This window comes from Eulemur rufifrons, unplaced genomic scaffold, assembly GCF_041146395.1.
Source record: "Eulemur rufifrons isolate Redbay unplaced genomic scaffold, OSU_ERuf_1 scaffold_31, whole genome shotgun sequence".
Classification (NCBI taxonomy): Eukaryota; Metazoa; Chordata; class Mammalia; order Primates; family Lemuridae; genus Eulemur; species Eulemur rufifrons.
Genome location: NW_027182814.1, coordinates 1,005,476 through 1,023,608, shown reverse-complemented (window position 1 = coordinate 1,023,608; position 18,133 = coordinate 1,005,476).

Genomic DNA, 18,133 nt, shown 5'->3' with positions numbered 1-18,133 from the left:
GTTAAAGGTTAGGGTTAGGTTTACCGTTCACGGTTAGGGTTACGTTTAGGGTTTAGCATTAGAGTTAAGGTTAGGGTTAAGGGATAGGATTAGGGTCAAGTGTTAGGTTTAGGGTTGAAGATTAGGATTAGGGTTAGGATTAAAGGTTAGCATGAGATTTAACGCTTAGGGATAAGGTTTAGAGTTAGGGTTTACTGTTAGGGTTAGGGTTAGTTTTAGGGTTAGAGTTATGTGCTATGGTTTGTGATAGAGGTTAGGGTTAGGTTTACTGTTCACGGTTAGGGTTACGTTTAAGGTTTAGCATTAGGGTTAGGGATTAGTTTTAGGGTAAGGGTTTAGAGTTAGTGTTGGGCTTTAGGCTCGGGGCTTCGGTTCAGGGTCAGGGTTAGGGTCGGTGGTACCGCCTAGCTTTAGCAGTGAGTTAAAGGGCACAACACCTGGTTAATCTAAGGTGAGACGGGTGCGGTCGAAGTCATCACGAAAGCACAACATCATTCCCTGGGCCTTGGGACAGGACCTACATGCAGGACTCAGTCGGAGCCTCATCTCACACATGGCATGGTTGTATTGTAGGCTTCCTTCACTCTGGGAATGGAAGTAGTGTGAGAATTAGGGTTGGGGTTGGGGTTAGGGATTTCGAGTTAGGGGTTAGGTTTCGAGTCAGGGTTAGGTGCTAGGGATTAGTGGTTAGGGTTAGAGTTAGTGTTAGGGGTTAGGTGTTAAGTCTGGGTTAGGGGGCCAGGGTAAGGTTTAGGGTTGGAGTTAGCGTTAGGGTTAGGGGTTAGGGTTAAGGGAGAGGGTTAGGTATCAGGGTGAGGGTTAGAGGGTTAACAGTTGGGGTTAAGCTTAGGGGTTAGGGATAGTGTTAGAGTTAAGGGTTAGAAGTATGATTCAGGTTTATGTTTAGCATTAGGGGTTGGGGTTAGTGTTAACTGTAGGTCAGTGTTGGGGTTAGATCTCTAGGCATTAGGGTAAAGGTTAGGGTTAGGGTTAAGTGTTAGGGTTCTGTTTAATGGTTAGGATTGGGAATAGGGTTAAGGGTTAGGGTTAAGGTTAGGGGTTATGACTAAGGATCAACCGTTAGGGTTACTTTTAGGCGTAGGTTTAGGGTAAGAGGTTAGGGTTAGTGTTAGTGTTGTTGGTCGGGTAAGGTTAGGGTTGGCATTTCAGAATTAGGGATTAGGTGTTACGGTTATGGCTAGGAGTTAGGGTTAGAATGACGGTATAGGGCTTGTTCTCAGGGTGTCATGCATTAACGTTAAGATATCGGGTTAAAGTTAGGGTTACGGTGAGGTTTACCTGTTAAGGTGAGCAGTAGGATCAGGGTTATGTGTTATGTTCTGGGTTAGGCTTATGGTTGAATGGTAGGGTTTACGCTTAGGGCACGGGCCCTGTATGCCCTAGGAGGCAAAGTTAGGTGTCTGTGATGGTCGCTGGGAACCCACTCTATCGTACGCAGTGTATGGGCCTCTGGGTTTTAGGCAGGACACTGGCAGAGCGTCCTTTCACGCATGGCATGGGAGGATTGCAGGCTTTCTAAACTCTGAGAAAGCAAGAAGTCTGAGAATTAGATTTAGGGTTAGGATTATGGTTAGGGTTAAGGATGAAGTTTAGTGTTAGGGTGAGGGCTTAGGGTTAGGGATTAGGGTTAGGGTTAAAGGTTACTCTTAGATTTAACAGTTACACTTTGGTTTAGGGTTGAGGTTTACGGTTAGGATAAAGATGAGGGGTTAGGGTTTGGTACAGGGTTAGGGTTAAGTGTTAGGTTTAGGGTTGAAGATTAGGATTAGGGTTAGGATTAAAGGTTAGCGTGAGAGTTAACGCTTAGGGTTAAGGTTAAGAGTTAGCGTTAGGGTTAGGGTTAGTTTTAGGGTTAGAGTTATGTGCCATGGTTTGTGTTAGAGGTTAGGATTAGGTTTACTGTTCACGGTTAGGGTTACGTTTAGGGGTAGCATTAGGGTTAGAGTTAGGGTTAGGGTTAAGGGATAGGATTAGGGTTAAGTGTTGAGCTTAGGGTTAGGGTTTAGTGTTAGGGTTATCGTTAAGGATTAGGGTTAGGGTCCGGGTTAAATGTTTGGGTGCGGGTAATGGTTAGGTTCAGGGTTAAGGTTTATAGATAGGGTTAGTGTTAAGGTTACGGGTAGGTTTAGGGTTCAGGGTTTAGAGTTAGCATTAGGGCTTCAGGTTAGGATTAGGTGGTAGGTTAGATTTAGGGTTAGATCTAGGCGTTAGAGTAAGGGTTAAGAGATAGGGTTAGGTTTAATGCTTAGGATTAGGGTTAGGGTTTGGGGTTAAGTGTGAGGGGTTAGGTTTAAGGATCAAAGGTTAGGGTTATTTTTAGCTGTAGTGTTAGGTTTAGGGATAAGGGATAAGATTGGCGTAAGGGTTTTTCTTACTGTTAGGATTAAGGGTCAGGCTTAGATTAAAGGTTAAGGTTAGGGTCAGTGTTAAGGGTTAGGGTGAGGGTTAACGGTTCCGGTAAAGGTTAAGCGTTAGTGTTAGGGATTAGCGATCAGGGTTTTTGGTAAGTGTTAGGGTTAGGAGTTCGTGTTTTATGAAGGGGTATGGTTAGAATTAGGATTGGGGTTAGTGTTAGGGTTAGGTTTAGGGGTTAGGCTTAGGGTAAAAGGATAGGATTAGGGTTAAGGGTTGGGATCAGGTTTAGGGTTAAAGTTTAGTGTTCTGGTTAATGTTTAGTGTTATGGTCCAGTTTAAGTGTTAGGGTGAGGGTTAACGGTTAGGATTAGGCTTAGAGGTTGGGGATATAGTGAGGGTTCAGTGTTAGGGTTAGGTTTAGGGTTCAGGGTTAGGGTTAGCTTTAGGGGTTATGGTTAGGGTTAGGTGTTAGGTTACTGTCAGGGTTCGGTCTAGTCGTGAGGGTAAGGTTTAGGGTTTGCTTTAAGCGCTAGGGTTAGGTTTAATGTTTAGGATTAGGATTAGGGTTAAGGGTTAGGGTAAGGCTTAGGGGTTAGGGTGAAGGGTTAGGGTTTTTGTTAGGCATAGAGTTGGGGTTAGAAGTAAGGGTTACAGTCAGTGTTAGGGTTGTAGGTACGGTTACGGTTAGGGTTAGCAGTTTAGAATTAGGGTTAGGGATTAGGTGTTACAGTTATGACTAGGAGATAGGGTTAGAATTATGGGATAGGGGTTGTTCTCAGGGAATGGGTTATGCATTAACGTTAGGATAAGTGGTTAAAGTTAGGCGCACGGTGAGGTTTACGTGTTAAGGGGAGAAATAGGAACAGGGTTGGGTGTTATGTTCAGGGTTAGGGTTATCTGTTAAAGGTATTGTTTATGCTTAGCGCACGGGCCCTGTCTGCATTGGGCGGGCGGGGGGAGTTTAGGGGGCTGGGATTGTACCCGGGAACCCACTCTATCATACTCTGGGTATGGGCCCGTGGGTTTCATGCAGGACACAGTGGTAGAGCCTCCTTTCACGCATGGCATGGGAGGATTGCAGGCTTTCTAAACTCTAAGAAAGGAAGAAGTCTTATAATTTGATTTTAGGGTTAGGTTTATGGATAGGGTTAAGGATAAATTTTAGTGTTAGTGTGAGGGCTTAGGGTTAGGGATTAGGGTTAGGGTTAAAGGTTTCTCTTAGATTTAACGGTTACACTTTGGTTTAGGGTTGAGGTTTACGGTTAGGGTTAAGATGAGGGGTTAGAGTGTGGTACAGGGTTAGGGTTAAGTGTTAGGTTTAGGGTTGAAGATTAGGATTAGGGTTAGGATTAAAGGTTAGCATGAGAGTGAACGCTTAGTGTTAAGGTTAAGAGTTAGGGTTTAGGGCCGGGCGCGGTGGCTCACGCCTGTAATCCTACCACTCTGGGAGGCCAAGGTGGGTGGATCGTTTGAGCTCAGGAGTTCAAGACCAGCCTGAGCAAGAGCGAGACCCCATCTGTACTAAAAATAGAAAGAAATTATATGGACAGCTAAAAATATATATAGAAAAAATTAGCCGGGCATGGTGGCGCATGCCTGTAGTCCCAGCTGCTCGGGAGGCTGAGACAGGAGGATTCCTTGAGCTCAGGAGTCTGAGGTTGCTGTGAGCTAGGTTGATGCCACGGCACTCACTCTATCTTGGGCAACAGAGTGAGACTCTCTCAAAAAAAAAAAAAAAAAAAAAAAGATTTAGGGTTTAGGGTTATGGTTAGGGTTAGGGTTAGTTTTAGGGTTAGAGTTATGTGCTATGGTTTATGTTAGAGGTTAGGGTTAGGTTTACTGTTCACGGTTAGGGTTGGGTTTAGGGGTTAGCATTAGGGTTAGGGATTAGGTTTAGGGTAAGGGTCTAGAGTTAATGTTGGGCTTTAGGCTCGGGGCTTAGGTTCAGGGTCAGGGGTTAGCGTTGGTGGTAGGGCTTAGCTTTAGCGGTCAGTTTAAGGGCACAGGACCTGGTTAATCTACGGTGAGAGGGGTGCGGTCGGAGTCACCACGAAAGCACAACATCATTCCCTGGGCCTTGGGAGAGGACCTCCATGCAGGATTCAGGCGGAGCCTCATCTCACACATGGCATGGCTCTATTGTAGGCTTGCTTCACTCTGGGAATGGAAGTAGTGTGAGAATTAGGGTTGGGGTTGGGGTTAGGGTTTTTCGTGTTAGGGGTTAGTTTTCGAGTCAGGGTTAGGTGCTAGGGATTAGTGGTTAGGATTAGAGTTAGTGTTAGGGGTAAGGTGTTAAGTCTGGGTTAGGGGGCCAGGGTAAGGTTTAGGGTTGGAGTTAGCGTTAGGTTTAGGGGTTAGGGTTAAGGGATAGGGTTAGGATTCAGGGTGAGGGTTAGAGGGTTAACAGTTGGGGTTAGGCTTAGGGGTAAGGGATAGTGTTAGGGTTAAGGGTTAGGAGCTTTGTTCAGGTTTAAGGTTAGCATTAGGGGTTGGGGTTAGTGTTAACTGTAGGTCAGTGTTGGGGTTAGATCTCTAGGCATTAGGGTAAAGGTTAGGGTTAGGGTTAAGAGTTAGGGTTATGTTTAACGGTTAGGATTGGGAATAGGGTTTAGGGTTAGGGTTAAGGTTAGGGGTTATGACTAAGGATCAACGGTTAGGGTTACTTTTAGGCATAGGATTAGGGTAAGGGGTTAGGGTTAGTGTTAGTGTTGTTGGTCGGGTTAAGGTTAGGGTTGGCGTTTCAGAATTAGGGATTAGGTGTTACGGTTATAGCTAGGAGGTAGGGTTATAATGACGGTATAGGGCTTGTTCTCAGGGTGTCATGCATTAACGTTAAGATATCGGGTTAAAGTTAGGGTTATGGTGAGGTTTACCTGTTAAGGTGAGCAGTAGGATCAGGGTTAGGTGTTATGTTGTGGGTTAGGCTTATGGGTGAGGGGTAGGGTTTATGCTTAGGGCACGGGCCCTGTATGCCCTAGGAGGCAAAGTTAGGTGTCTGTGATGGTCGCTGGGAACCCACTCTACCGCACGCAGTGTATGGGCCTCTGGGTTTCATGCAGGACACTGTGGCAGAGCCTCCTTTCACGCATGGCATGGGAGGATTGCAGGCTTTCTAAACTCTAAGAAAGCAAGAAGTCTGAGAATTAGATGTAGGGTTAGGGTTATGGTTAGGGTTAAGGATGAAGTTTAGTGTTAGGGTGAGGGCTTAGGCTTTGGGATTACGGTTAGGGTTAAAGGTTACTCTTAGATTTAACGGTTACACTTTGGTTTAGGGTTGAGGTTTAAGGTTAGGGTTAAGATGAGGGGTTAGGGTTTGGTACAGGGTTAGGGTTAAGTGTTAGGTTTAGGGTTGAAGACTAGGATTAGGGTTAGGATTAAAGGTTAGCGTGAGAGTTAACGCTTAGGGTTAAGGTTAAGAGTTAGGGTTTAGGGTTAGGTGTAGGGTTAGGGTTAGTTTTAGGGTTAGAGTTATGTGCTATGGTTTGTGTTAGAGGTTAGGGTTAGGTTTACTGTTCACGGTTAGGGTTACGTTTAGGGGTTAGCATTAGGGTTAGGGTTAGGGTTAGGGTTAAGGGATAGGATTAGGGTTAAGTGTTGGGCTTAGGGTTAGGGTTTAGTGTTAGGGTTTAGTGTTAGGGTTATCATTAAGGATTAGGGTTAGGGTCAGGGTTAAATGCTTGGGTGCGGGTAATGGTTAGGGTCAGGGTTAAGGTTCAGGGATAGGGTTAGTGTTAAGGGTTACGGGTAGGTTTAGGGTTCAGGGTTAGCGTTAGCATTAGGGCTTAAGGTTAGGATTAGGCGGGAGGTTAGATTTAGGGTTAGAACTAGGCGTTAGGGTAAGGGCTAGAGTTAGGGTTAAGAGATAGGGTTAGGTTTAATGCTTAGGATTAGGGTTAGGGTTTGGGGTTAAAGTAAGTGTTAGGGGTTAGGTTTAAGGATCAAAGGTTAGGGTTATTTTTAGGTGTAGTGTTAGGGTTAGGGAAAAGGGATCCCATTAGCATTAAGGGTCTTCCTTACTGTACGGTTAAGGGTTAGGCTTAGAGTTAAAGGTTCAGGTTAGGGTCAGTGTTAAGAATTAGGGTGAGGGTTAATGGTTAGGGTAAAGGTTAAGCATTAGGGTTAGGGATTAGCGATTAGGGTTTTTGGTTAGTGTTAGGGTTAGAGGTTAGGAGTTCGTGTTTTATGAAGGGGTATGGTTAGAATTAGGATTGGGGTTAGTGTTAGGGTTAGGTATAGGGGTTAGGTTTAGAGGTTAGTTTTAGGGTAAAAGGATAGGATTAGGGTTATGGGTTGGGCTTACGTTTAGGGTTAAAGTTTACTGCTAGGGTTAGGGATAGGGTTCAGGGTTAGCTTTAGGGGTTCTGGTTAGGGTTAGGTGTTAGGTTAGTGTCAGGGTTAGGTCTAGTCGTGAGGGTAAGGTTTAGGGTTAGCTTTAAGAGCTAGGGTTAGGTTTAATGGTTAGGATTAGGATTAGGGTTAAGGGTTAGGGTAAGGCTTAGGGGTTTGGGTGAAGGGTTAGGGTTTTTGTTAGGCATAGCGTTGGGGTTAGAAGTAAGGGTTACTGTCAGTGTTAGGGTTGTAGGTACGGTTCCGGTTAGGGTTAGCGGTTTAGAATTAGGGTTAGGGATTAGGTGTTCCAGTGATGACTAGGAGATAGGGTTAGAATTATGGGATAGTGGTTGTTCTCAGGGAATGGGTTATGCATTAACGTTAGGATAAGCGGTTAAAGTTAGGCGCACGGTGAGGTTTACGTGTTAAGGGGAGAAATAGGAACAGGGTTGGGTGTTATGTTCAGGGTTAGGGTTATCTGTTAAAGGTATTGTTTATGCTTAGCGCACGGGCCCTGTCTGCATTGGACGGGCGGGGGGAGTTTAGCGGGCTGGGATTGTACCCGGGAACCCACTCTATCATACTCTGGGTATGGGCCCGTGGGTTTCATGCAGGACACAGTGGTAGAGCCTCCTTTCACGCATGGCATGGGAGGATTGCAGGCTTTCTAAACTCTAAGAAAGCAAGAAGTCTGAGAATTAGATTTAGGGTTAGGATTATGGTTAGGGTTAAGGATGAAGTTTAGTGTTAGGGTGAGGGCTTTAAGTTAGGGATTAGAGTTAGGGTTAAAGGTTACTCTTAGGTTTAACGGTTACAGTTCGGTTTAGGGTTGAGGTTTACGGTTAGGGTTAAGATGAGGGGTTAGGGTTTGGTAGACGTTTAGGGTTAAGTTTTAGGTTTAGGGTTGAAGATTAGGATTAGGGTTAGGATTAAAGGTTAGCGTGAGAGTTAACGCTCAGGGTTTACTGTTAGGGTTAGGGTTAGTTTTAGGGTTAGAGTTATGTGCTATGGTTTGTGTTAGAGGTTAGGGTTAGGTTTACCGTTCACGGTTAGGGTTACGTTTAGGGTTTAGCATTAGAGTTAAGGTTAGGGTTAAGGGATAAGATTAGGGTCAAGTGTTAGGTTTAGGGTTGAAGATTAGGATTAGGGTTAGGATTAAAGGTTAGCATGAGATTTAACGCTTAGGGATAAGGTTTAGAGTTAGGGTTTACTGTTAGGGTTAGGGTTAGTTTTAGGGTTAGAGTTATGTGCTATGGTTTGTGATAGAGGTTAGGGTTAGGTTTACTGTTCACGGTTAGGGTTACGTTTAAGGTTTAGCATTAGGGTTAGGGATTAGTTTTAGGGTAAGGGTTTAGAGTTAGTGTTGGGCTTTAGGCTCGGGGCTTCGGTTCAGGGTCAGGGGTTAGGGTCGGTGGTACGGCCTAGCTTTAGCAGTGAGTTAAAGGGCACAACACCTGGTTAATCTAAGGTGAGACGGGTGCGGTCGAAGTCATCACGAAAGCACAACATCATTCCCTGGGCCTTGGGACAGGACCTACATGCAGGACTCAGTCGGAGCCTCATCTCACACATGGCATGGTTGTATTGTAGGCTTCCTTCACTCTGGGAATGGAAGTAGTGTGAGAATTAGGGTTGGGGTTGGGGTTAGGGATTTCGAGTTAGGGGTTAGGTTTCGAGTCAGGGTTAGGTGCTAGGGATTAGTGGTTAGGGTTAGAGTTAGTGTTAGGGGTTAGGTGTTAAGTCTGGGTTAGGGGGCCAGGGTAAGGTTTAGGGTTGGAGTTAGCGTTAGGGTTAGGGGTTAGGGTTAAGGGAGAGGGTTAGGTATCAGGGTGAGGGTTAGAGGGTTAACAGTTGGGGTTAAGCTTAGGGGTTAGGGATAGTGTTAGAGTTAAGGGTTAGAAGTATGGTTCAGGTTTATGTTTAGCATTAGGGGTTGGGGTTAGTGTTAACTGTAGGTCAGTGTTGGGGTTAGATCTCTAGGCATTAGGGTAAAGGTTAGGGTTAGGGTTAAGTGTTAGGGTTCTGTTTAATGGTTAGGATTGGGAATAGGGTTAAGGGTTAGGGTTAAGGTTAGGGGTTATGACTAAGGATCAACCGTTAGGGTTACTTTTAGGCGTAGGTTTAGGGTAAGAGGTTAGGGTTAGTGTTAGTGTTGTTGGTCGGGTTAAGGTTAGGGTTGGCATTTCAGAATTAGGGATTAGGTGTTACGGTTATGGCTAGGAGTTAGGGTTAGAATGACGGTATAGGGCTTGTTCTCAGGGTGTCATGCATTAACGTTAAGATATCAGGTTAAAGTTAGGGTTACGGTGAGGTTTACCTGTTAAGGTGAGCAGTAGGATCAGGGTTATGTGTTATGTTCTGGGTTAGGCTTATGGTTGAATGGTAGGGTTTACGCTTAGGGCACGGGCCCTGTATGCCCTAGGAGGCAAAGTTAGGTGTCTGTGATGGTCGCTGGGAACCCACTCTATCGTACGCAGTGTATGGGCCTCTGGGTTTTAGGCAGGACACTGGCAGAGCGTCCTTTCACGCATGGCATGGGAGGATTGCAGGCTTTCTAAACTCTAAGAAAGCAAGAAGTCTGAGAATTAGATTTAGGGTTAGGATTATGGTTAGGGTTAAGGATGAAGTTTAGTGTTAGGGTGAGGGCTTAGGGTTAGGGATTAGGGTTAGGGTTAAAGGTTACTCTTAGATTTAACAGTTACACTTTGGTTTAGGGTTGAGGTTTACGGTTAGGGTAAAGATGAGGGGTTAGGGTTTGGTACAGGGTTAGGGTTAAGTGTTAGGTTTAGGGTTGAAGATTAGGATTAGGGTTAGGATTAAAGGTTAGCGTGAGAGTTAACGCTTAGGGTTAAGGTTAAGAGTTAGCGTTAGGGTTAGGGTTAGTTTTAGGGTTAGAGTTATGTGCCATGGTTTGTGTTAGAGGTTAGGATTAGGTTTACTGTTCACGGTTAGGGTTACGTTTAGGGGTAGCATTAGGGTTAGAGTTAGGGTTAGGGTTAAGGGATAGGATTAGGGTTAAGTGTTGAGCTTAGGGTTAGGGTTTAGTGTTAGGGTTATCGTTAAGGATTAGGGTTAGGGTCCGGGTTAAATGTTTGGGTGCGGGTAATGGTTAGGGTCAGGGTTAAGGTTTATAGATAGGGTTAGTGTTAAGGGTTACGGGTAGGTTTAGGGTTCAGGGTTTAGATTTAGCATTAGGGCTTCAGGTTAGGATTAGGTGGTAGGTTAGATTTAGGGTTAGATCTAGGCGTTAGAGTAAGGGTTAAGAGATAGGGTTAGGTTTAATGCTTAGGATTAGGGTTAGGGTTTGGGGTTAAGTGTGAGGGGTTAGGTTTAAGGATCAAAGGTTAGGGTTATTTTTAGCTGTAGTGTTAGGTTTAGGGATAAGGGATAAGATTGGCGTAAGGGTTTTTCTTACTGTTAGGATTAAGGGTCAGGCTTAGATTAAAGGTTAAGGTTAGGGTCAGTGTTAAGGGTTAGGGTGAGGGTTAACGGTTCCGGTAAAGGTTAAGCGTTAGTGTTAGGGATTAGCGATCAGGGTTTTTGGTAAGTGTTAGGGTTAGGAGTTCGTGTTTTATGAAGGGGTATGGTTAGAATTAGGATTGGGGTTAGTGTTAGGGTTAGGTTTAGGGGTTAGGCTTAGGGTAAAAGGATAGGATTAGGGTTAAGGGTTGGGATCAGGTTTAGGGTTAAAGTTTAGTGTTCTGGTTAATGTTTAGTGTTATGGTCCAGTTTAAGTGTTAGGGTGAGGGTTAACGGTTAGGATTAGGCTTAGAGGTTGGGGATATAGTGAGGGTTCAGTGTTAGGGTTAGGTTTAGGGTTCAGGGTTAGGGTTAGCTTTAGGGGTTATGGTTAGGGTTAGGTGTTAGGTTACTGTCAGGGTTCGGTCTAGTCGTGAGGGTAAGGTTTAGGGTTTGCTTTAAGCGCTAGGGTTAGGTTTAATGTTTAGGATTAGGATTAGGGTTAAGGGTTAGGGTAAGGCTTAGGGGTTAGGGTGAAGGGTTAGGGTTTTTGTTAGGCATAGAGTTGGGGTTAGAAGTAAGGGTTACAGTCAGTGTTAGGGTTGTAGGTAGGGTTACGGTTAGGGTTAGCGGTTTAGAATTAGGGTTAGGGATTAGGTGTTACAGTTATGACTAGGAGATAGGGTTAGAATTATGGGATAGGGGTTGTTCTCAGGGAATGGGTTATGCATTAACGTTAGGATAAGAGGTTAAAGTTAGGCTCACGGTGAGGTTTACGTGTTAAGGGGAGAAATAGGAACAGGGTTGGGTGTTATGTTCAGGGTTAGGGTTATCTGTTAAAGGTATTGTTTATGCTTAGCACACGGGCCCTGTCTGCATTAGGCGGGCGGGGGGAGTTTAGGGGGCTGGGATTGTACCCGGGAACCCACTCTATCATACTCTGGGTATGGGCCCGTGGGTTTCATGCAGGACACAGTGGTAGAGCCTCCTTTCACGCATGGCATGGGAGGATTGCAGGCTTTCTAAACTCTAAGAAAGGAAGAAGTCTTATAATTTGATTTTAGGGTTAGGTTTATGGATAGGGTTAAGGATAAATTTTAGTGTTAGTGTGAGGGCTTAGGGTTAGGGATTAGGGTTAGGGTTAAAGGTTACTCTTAGATTTAACGGTTACACTTTGGTTTAGGGTTGAGGTTTACGGTTAGGGTTAAGATGAGGGGTTAGAGTGTGGTACAGGGTTAGGGTTAAGTGTTAGGTTTAGGGTTGAAGATTAGGATTAGGGTTAGGATTAAAGGTTAGCATGAGAGTGAACGCTTAGTGTTAAGGTTAAGAGTTAGGGTTTAGGGCCGGGCGTGGTGGCTCACGCCTGTAATCCTACCACTCTGGGAGGCCGAGGTGGGTGGATCGTTTGAGCTCAGGAGTTCAAGACCAGCCTGAGCAAGAGCGAGACCCCATCTGTACTAAAAATAGAAAGAAATTATATGGACAGCTAAAAATATATATAGAAAAAAATTAGCCGGGCATGGTGGCGCATGCCTGTAGTCCCAGCTACTCGGGAGGCTGAGACAGGAGGATTCCTTGAGCTCAGGAGTCTGAGGTTGCTGTGAGCTAGGCTGATGCCACAGCACTCACTCTATCTTGGGCAACAGAGTGAGACTCTCTCAAAAAAAAAAAAAAAAAAAAAAAAAGATTTAGGGTTTAGGGTTATGGTTAGGGTTAGGGTTAGTTTTAGGGTTAGAGTTATGTGCTATGGTTTATGTTAGAGGTTAGGGTTAGGTTTACTGTTCACGGTTAGGGTTGGGTTTAGGGGTTAGCATTAGGGTTAGGGATTAGGTTTAGGGTAAGGGTCTAGAGTTAATGTTGGGCTTTAGGCTCGGGGCTTAGGTTCAGGGTCAGGGGTTAGCGTTGGTGGTAGGGCTTAGCTTTAGCGGTCAGTTTAAGGGCACAGGACCTGGTTAATCTACGGTGAGAGGGGTGCGGTCGGAGTCACCACGAAAGCACAACATCATTCCCTGGGCCTTGGGAGAGGACCTCCATGCAGGACTCAGGCTGAGCCTCATCTCACACATGGCATGGCTCTACTGTAGACTTGCTTCACTCTGGGAATGGAAGTAGTGTGAGAATTAGGGTTGGGGTTGGGGTTAGGGTTTTTCGTGTTAGGGGTTAGTTTTCGAGTCAGGGTTAGGTGCTAGGGATTAGTGGTTAGGGTTAGAGTTAGTGTTAGGGGTAAGGTGTTAAGTCTGGGTTAGGGGGCCAGGGTAAGGTTTAGGGTTGGAGTTAGCGTTAGGTTTAGGGGTTAGGGTTAAGGGATAGGGTTAGGATTCAGGGTGAGGGTTAGAGGGTTAACAGTTGGGGTTAGGCTTAGGGGTAAGGGATAGTGTTAGGGTTAAGGGTTAGGAGCTTTGTTCAGGTTTAAGGTTAGCATTAGGGGTTGGGGTTAGTGTTAACTGTAGGTCAGTGTTGGGGTTAGATCTCTAGGCATTAGGGTAAAGGTTAGGGTTAGGGTTAAGAGGTAGGGTTATGTTTAACGGTTAGGATTGGGAATAGGGTTAAGGGTTAGGGTTAAGGTTAGGGGTTATGACTAAGGATCAACCGTTAGGGTTACTTTTAGGCGTAGGATTAGGGTAAGGGGTTAGGGTTAGTGTTAGTGTTGTTGGTCGGGTTAAGGTTAGGGTTGGCGTTTCAGAATTAGGGATTAGGTGTTACGGTTATAGCTAGGAGGTAGGGTTATAATGACGGTATAGGGCTTGTTCTCAGGGTGTCATGCATTAACGTTAAGATATCGGGTTAAAGTTAGGGTTATGGTGTGGTTTACCTGTTAAGGTGAGCAGTAGGATCAGGGTTAGGTGTTATGTTGTGGGTTAGGCTTATGGGTGAGGGGTAGGGTTTATGCTTAGGGCACGGGCCCTGTATGCTCTAGGAGGCAAAGTTAGGTGTCTGTGATGGTCGCTGGGAACCCACTCTACCGCACGCAGTGTATGGGCCTCTGGGTTTCATGCAGGACACTGTGGCAGAGCCTCCTTTCACGCATGGCGTGGGAGGATTGCAGGCTTTCTAAACTCTAAGAAAGCAAGAAGTCTGAGAATTAGATGTAGGGTTAGGGTTATGGTTAGGGTTAAGGATGAAGTTTAGTGTTAGGGTGAGGGCTTAGGCTTAGGGATTACGGTTAGGGTTAAAGGTTACTCTTAGATTTAACGGTTACACTTTGGTTTAGGGTTGAGGTTTAAGGTTAGGGTTAAGATGAGGGGTTAGGGTTTGGTACAGGGTTAGGGTTAAGTGTTAGGTTTAGGGTTGAAGACTAGGATTAGGGTTAGGATTAAAGGTTAGCGTGAGAGTTAACACTTAGGGTTAAGGTTAAGAGTTAGGGTTTAGGGTTAGGGGTAGGGTTAGGGTTAGTTTTAGGGTTAGAGTTATGTGCTATGGTTTGTGTTAGAGGTTAGGGTTAGGTTTACTGTTCACGGTTAGGGTTACGTTTAGGGGTTAGCATTAGGGTTAGGGTTAGGGTTAGGGTTAAGGGATAGGATTAGGCTTAAGTGTTGGGCTTAGGGTTAGGGTTTAGTGTTAGGGTTATCATTAAGGATTAGGGTTAGGGTCAGGGTTAAATGCTTGGGTGCGGGTAATGGTTAGGGTCAGGGTTAAGGTTCAGGGATAGGGTTAGTGTTAAGGGTTACGGGTAGGTTTAGGGTTCAGGGTTAGCGTTAGCATTAGGGCTTAAGGTTAGGATTAGGCGGGAGGTTAGATTTAGGGTTAGAACTAGGCGTTAGGGTAAGGGCTAGAGTTAGGGTTAAGAGATAGGGTTAGGTTTAATGCTTAGGATTAGGGTTAGGGTTTGGGGTTAAAGTAAGTGTTAGGGGTTAGGTTTAAGGATCAAAGGTTAGGGTTATTTTTAGGTGTAGTGTTAGGGTTAGGGAAAAGGGATCCCATTAGCATTAAGGGTCTTCCTTACTGTAGGGTTAAGGGTTAGGCTTAGAGTTAAAAGTTAAGGTTAGGGTCAGTGTTAAGAATTAGGGTGAGGGTTAATGGTTAGGGTAAAGGTTAAGCATTAGGGTTAGGGATTAGCGATTAGGGTTTTTGGTTAGTGTTAGGGTTAGAGGTTAGGAGTTCGTGTTTTATGAAGGGGTATGGTTAGAATTAGGATTAGGGTTAGGTATAGGGGTTAGGTTTAGAGGTTAGTTTTAGGGTAAAAGGATAGGATTAGGGTTATGGGTTGGGCTTAGGTTTAGGGTTAAAGTTTACTGCTAGGGTTAGGGATAGGGTTTAGGGTTAGCTTTAGGGGTTCTGGTTAGGGTTAGGTGTTAGGTTAGTGTCAGGGTTAGGTCTAGTCGTGAGGGTAAGGTTTAGGGTTAGCTTTAAGAGCTAGGGTTAGGTTTAATGGTTAGGATTAGGATTAGGGTTAAGGGTTAGGGTAAGGCTTAGGGGTTTGGGTGAAGGGTTAGGGTTTTTGTTAGGCATAGCGTTGGGGTTAGAAGTAAGGGTTACTGTCAGTGTTAGGGTTGTAGGTAGGGTTCCGGTTAGGGTTAGCGGTTTAGAATTAGGGTTAGGGATTAGGTGTTCCAGTGATGACTAGGAGATAGGGTTAGAATTATGGGATAGGGGTTGTTCTCAGGGAATGGGTTATGCATTAACGTTAGGATAAGTGGTTAAAGTTAGGCGCACGGTGAGGTTTACGTGTTAAGGGGAGAAATAGGAACAGGGTTGGGTGTTATGTTCAGGGTTAGGGTTATCTGTTAAAGGTATTGTTTATGCTTAGCGCACGGGCCCTGTCTGCATTGGGCGGGCGGGGGGAGTTTAGGGGGCTGGGATTGTACCCGGGAACCCACTCTATCATACTCTGGGTATGGGCCCGTGGGTTTCATGCAAGACACAGTGGTAGAGCCTCCTTTCACGCATGGCATGGGAGGATTGCAGGCTTTCTAAACTCTAAGAAAGCAAGAAGTCTGAGAATTAGATTTAGGGTTAGGATTATGGTTAGGGTTAAGGATGAAGTTTAGTGTTAGGGTGAGGGCTTAAGGTTAGGGATTAGGGTTAGGGTTAAAGGTTACTCTTAGGTTTAACGGTTACAGTTCGGTTTAGGGTTGAGGTTTACGGTTAGGGTTAAGATGAGGGGTTAGGGTTTGGTAGACGTTTAGGGTTAAGTGTTAGGTTTAGGGTTGAAGATTAGGATTAGGGTTAGGATTAAAGGTTAGCGTGAGAGTTAACGCTCAGGGTTTACTGTTAGGGTTAGGGTTAGTTTTAGGGTTAGAGTTATGTGCTATGGTTTGTGTTAGAGGTTAGGGTTAGGTTTACCGTTCACGGTTAGGGTTACGTTTAGGGTTTAGCATTAGAGTTAAGGTTAGGGTTAAGGGATAGGATTAGGGTCAAGTGTTAGGTTTAGGGTTGAAGATTAGGATTAGGGTTAGGATTAAAGGTTAGCATGAGATTTAACGCTTAGGGATAAGGTTTAGAGTTAGGGTTTACTGTTAGGGTTAGGGTTAGTTTTAGGGTTAGAGTTATGTGCTATGGTTTGTGATAGAGGTTAGGGTTAGGTTTACTGTTCACGGTTAGGGTTACGTTTAAGGTTTAGCATTAGGGTTAGGGATTAGTTTTAGGGTAAGGGTTTAGAGTTAGTGTTGGGCTTTAGGCTCGGGGCTTCGGTTCAGGGTCAGGGTTAGGGTCGGTGGTACCGCCTAGCTTTAACAGTGAGTTAAAGGGCACAACACCTGGTTAATCTAAGGTGAGACGGGTGCGGTCGAAGTCATCACGAAAGCACAACATCATTCCCTGGGCCTTGGGACAGGACCTACATGCAGGACTCAGTCGGAGCCTCATCTCACACATGGCATGGTTGTATTGTAGGCTTGCTTCACTCTGGGAATGGAAGTAGTGTGAGAATTAGGGTTGGGGTTGGGGTTAGGGATTTCGAGTTAGGGGTTAGGTTTCGAGTCAGGGTTAGGTGCTAGGGATTAGTGGTTAGGGTTAGAGTTAGTGTTAGGGGTTAGGTGTTAAGTCTGGGTTAGGGGGCCAGGGTAAGGTTTAGGGTTGGAGTTAGCGTTAGGTTTAGGGGTTAGGGTTAAGGGATAGGGTTAGGATTCAGGGTGAGGGTTAGAGGGTTAACAGTTGGGGTTAGGCTTAGGGGTAAGGGATAGTGTTAGGGTTAAGGGTTAGGAGCTTGGTTCAGGTTTAAGGTTAGCATTAGGGGTTGGGGTTAGTGTTAACTGTAGGTCAGTGTTGGGGTTAGATCTCTAGGCATTAGGGTAAAGGTTAGGGTTAGGGTTAAGAGTTAGGGTTATGTTTAATGGTTAGGATTGGGAATAGGGTTAAGGGTTAGGGTTAAGGTTAGGGGTTATGACTAAGGATCAACGGTTAGGGTTACTTTTAGGCGTAGGATTAGGGTAAGGGGTTAGGGTTAGTGTTAGTGTTGTTGGGCGGGTTAAGGTTAGGGTTGGCGTTTGAGAATTAGGGATTAGGTGTTACGGTTATAGCTAGGAGGTAGGGTTATAATGACGGTATAGGGCTTGTTCTCAGGGTGTCATGCATTAACGTTAAGATATCGGGTTAAAGTTAGGGTTATGGTGAGGTTTACCTGTTAAGGTGAGCAGTAGGATCAGGGTTAGGTGTTATGTTGTGGGTTAGGCTTATGGGTGAGGGGTAGGGTTTATGCTTAGGGCACGGGCCCTGTATGCTCTAGGAGGCAAAGTTAGGTGTCTGGGATGGTCGCTGGGAACCCACTCTACCGCACGCAGTGTATGGGCCTCTGGGTTTCATGCAGGACACTGTGGCAGAGCCTCCTTTCACGCATGGCGTGGGAGGATTGCAGGCTTTCTAAACTCTAAGAAAGCAAGAAGTCTGAGAATTAGATGTAGGGTTAGGGTTATGGTTAGGGTTAAGGATGAAGTTTAGTGTTAGGGTGAGGGCTTAGGCTTAGGGATTACGGTTAGGGTTAAAGGTTACTCTTAGATTTAACGGTTACACTTTGGTTTAGGGTTGAGGTTTAAGGTTAGGGTTAAGATGAGGGGTTAGGGTTTGGTACAGGGTTAGGGTTAAGTGTTAGGTTTAGGGTTGAAGACTAGGATTAGGGTTAGGATTAAAGGTTAGCGTGAGAGTTAACGCTTAGGGTTAAGGTTAAGAGTTAGGGTTTAGGGTTAGGGTTAGGGTTAGGGTTAGTTTTAGGGTTAGAGTTATGTGCTATGGTTTGTGTTAGAGGTTAGGGTTAGGTTTACTGTTCACGGTTAGGGTTACGTTTAGGGGTTAGCATTAGGGTTAGGGTTAGGGTTAGGGTTAAGGGATAGGATTAGGGTTAAGTGTTGGGCTTAGGGTTAGGGTTTAGTGTTAGGGTTATCATTAAGGATTAGGGTTAGGGTCAGGGTTAAATGCTTGGGTGCGGGTAATGGTTAGGGTCAGGGTTAAGGTTCAGGGATAGGGTTAGTGTTAAGGGTTACGGGTAGGTTTAGGGTTCAGGGTTAGCGTTAGCATTAGGGCTTAAGGTTAGGATTAGGGGGGATGTTAGATTTAGGGTTAGAACTAGGCGTTAGGGTAAGGGCTAGAGTTAGGGTTAAGAGAAAGGGTTAGGTTTAATGCTTAGGATTAGGGTTAGGGTTTGGGGTTAAAGTAAGTGTTAGGGGTTAGGTTTAAGGATCAAAGGTTAGGGTTATTTTTAGGTGTAGTGTTAGGGTTAGGGAAAAGGGATCCCATTAGCATTAAGGGTCTTCCTTACTGTAGGGTTAAGGGTTAGGCTTAGAGTTAAAAGTTAAGGTTAGGGTCAGTGTTAAGAATTAGGGTGAGGGTTAACGGTTAGGGTAAAGGTTAAGCATTAGGGTTAGGGATTAGCGATTAGGGTTTTTGGTTAGTGTTAGGGTTAGAGGTTAGTAGTTCGTGTTTTATGAAGGGGTATGGTTAGAATTAGGATTGGGGTTAGAGTTAGGGTTAGGTATAGGGGTTAGGTTTAGAGGTTAGTTTTAGGGTAAAAGGATAGGATTAGGGTTATGGGTTGGGC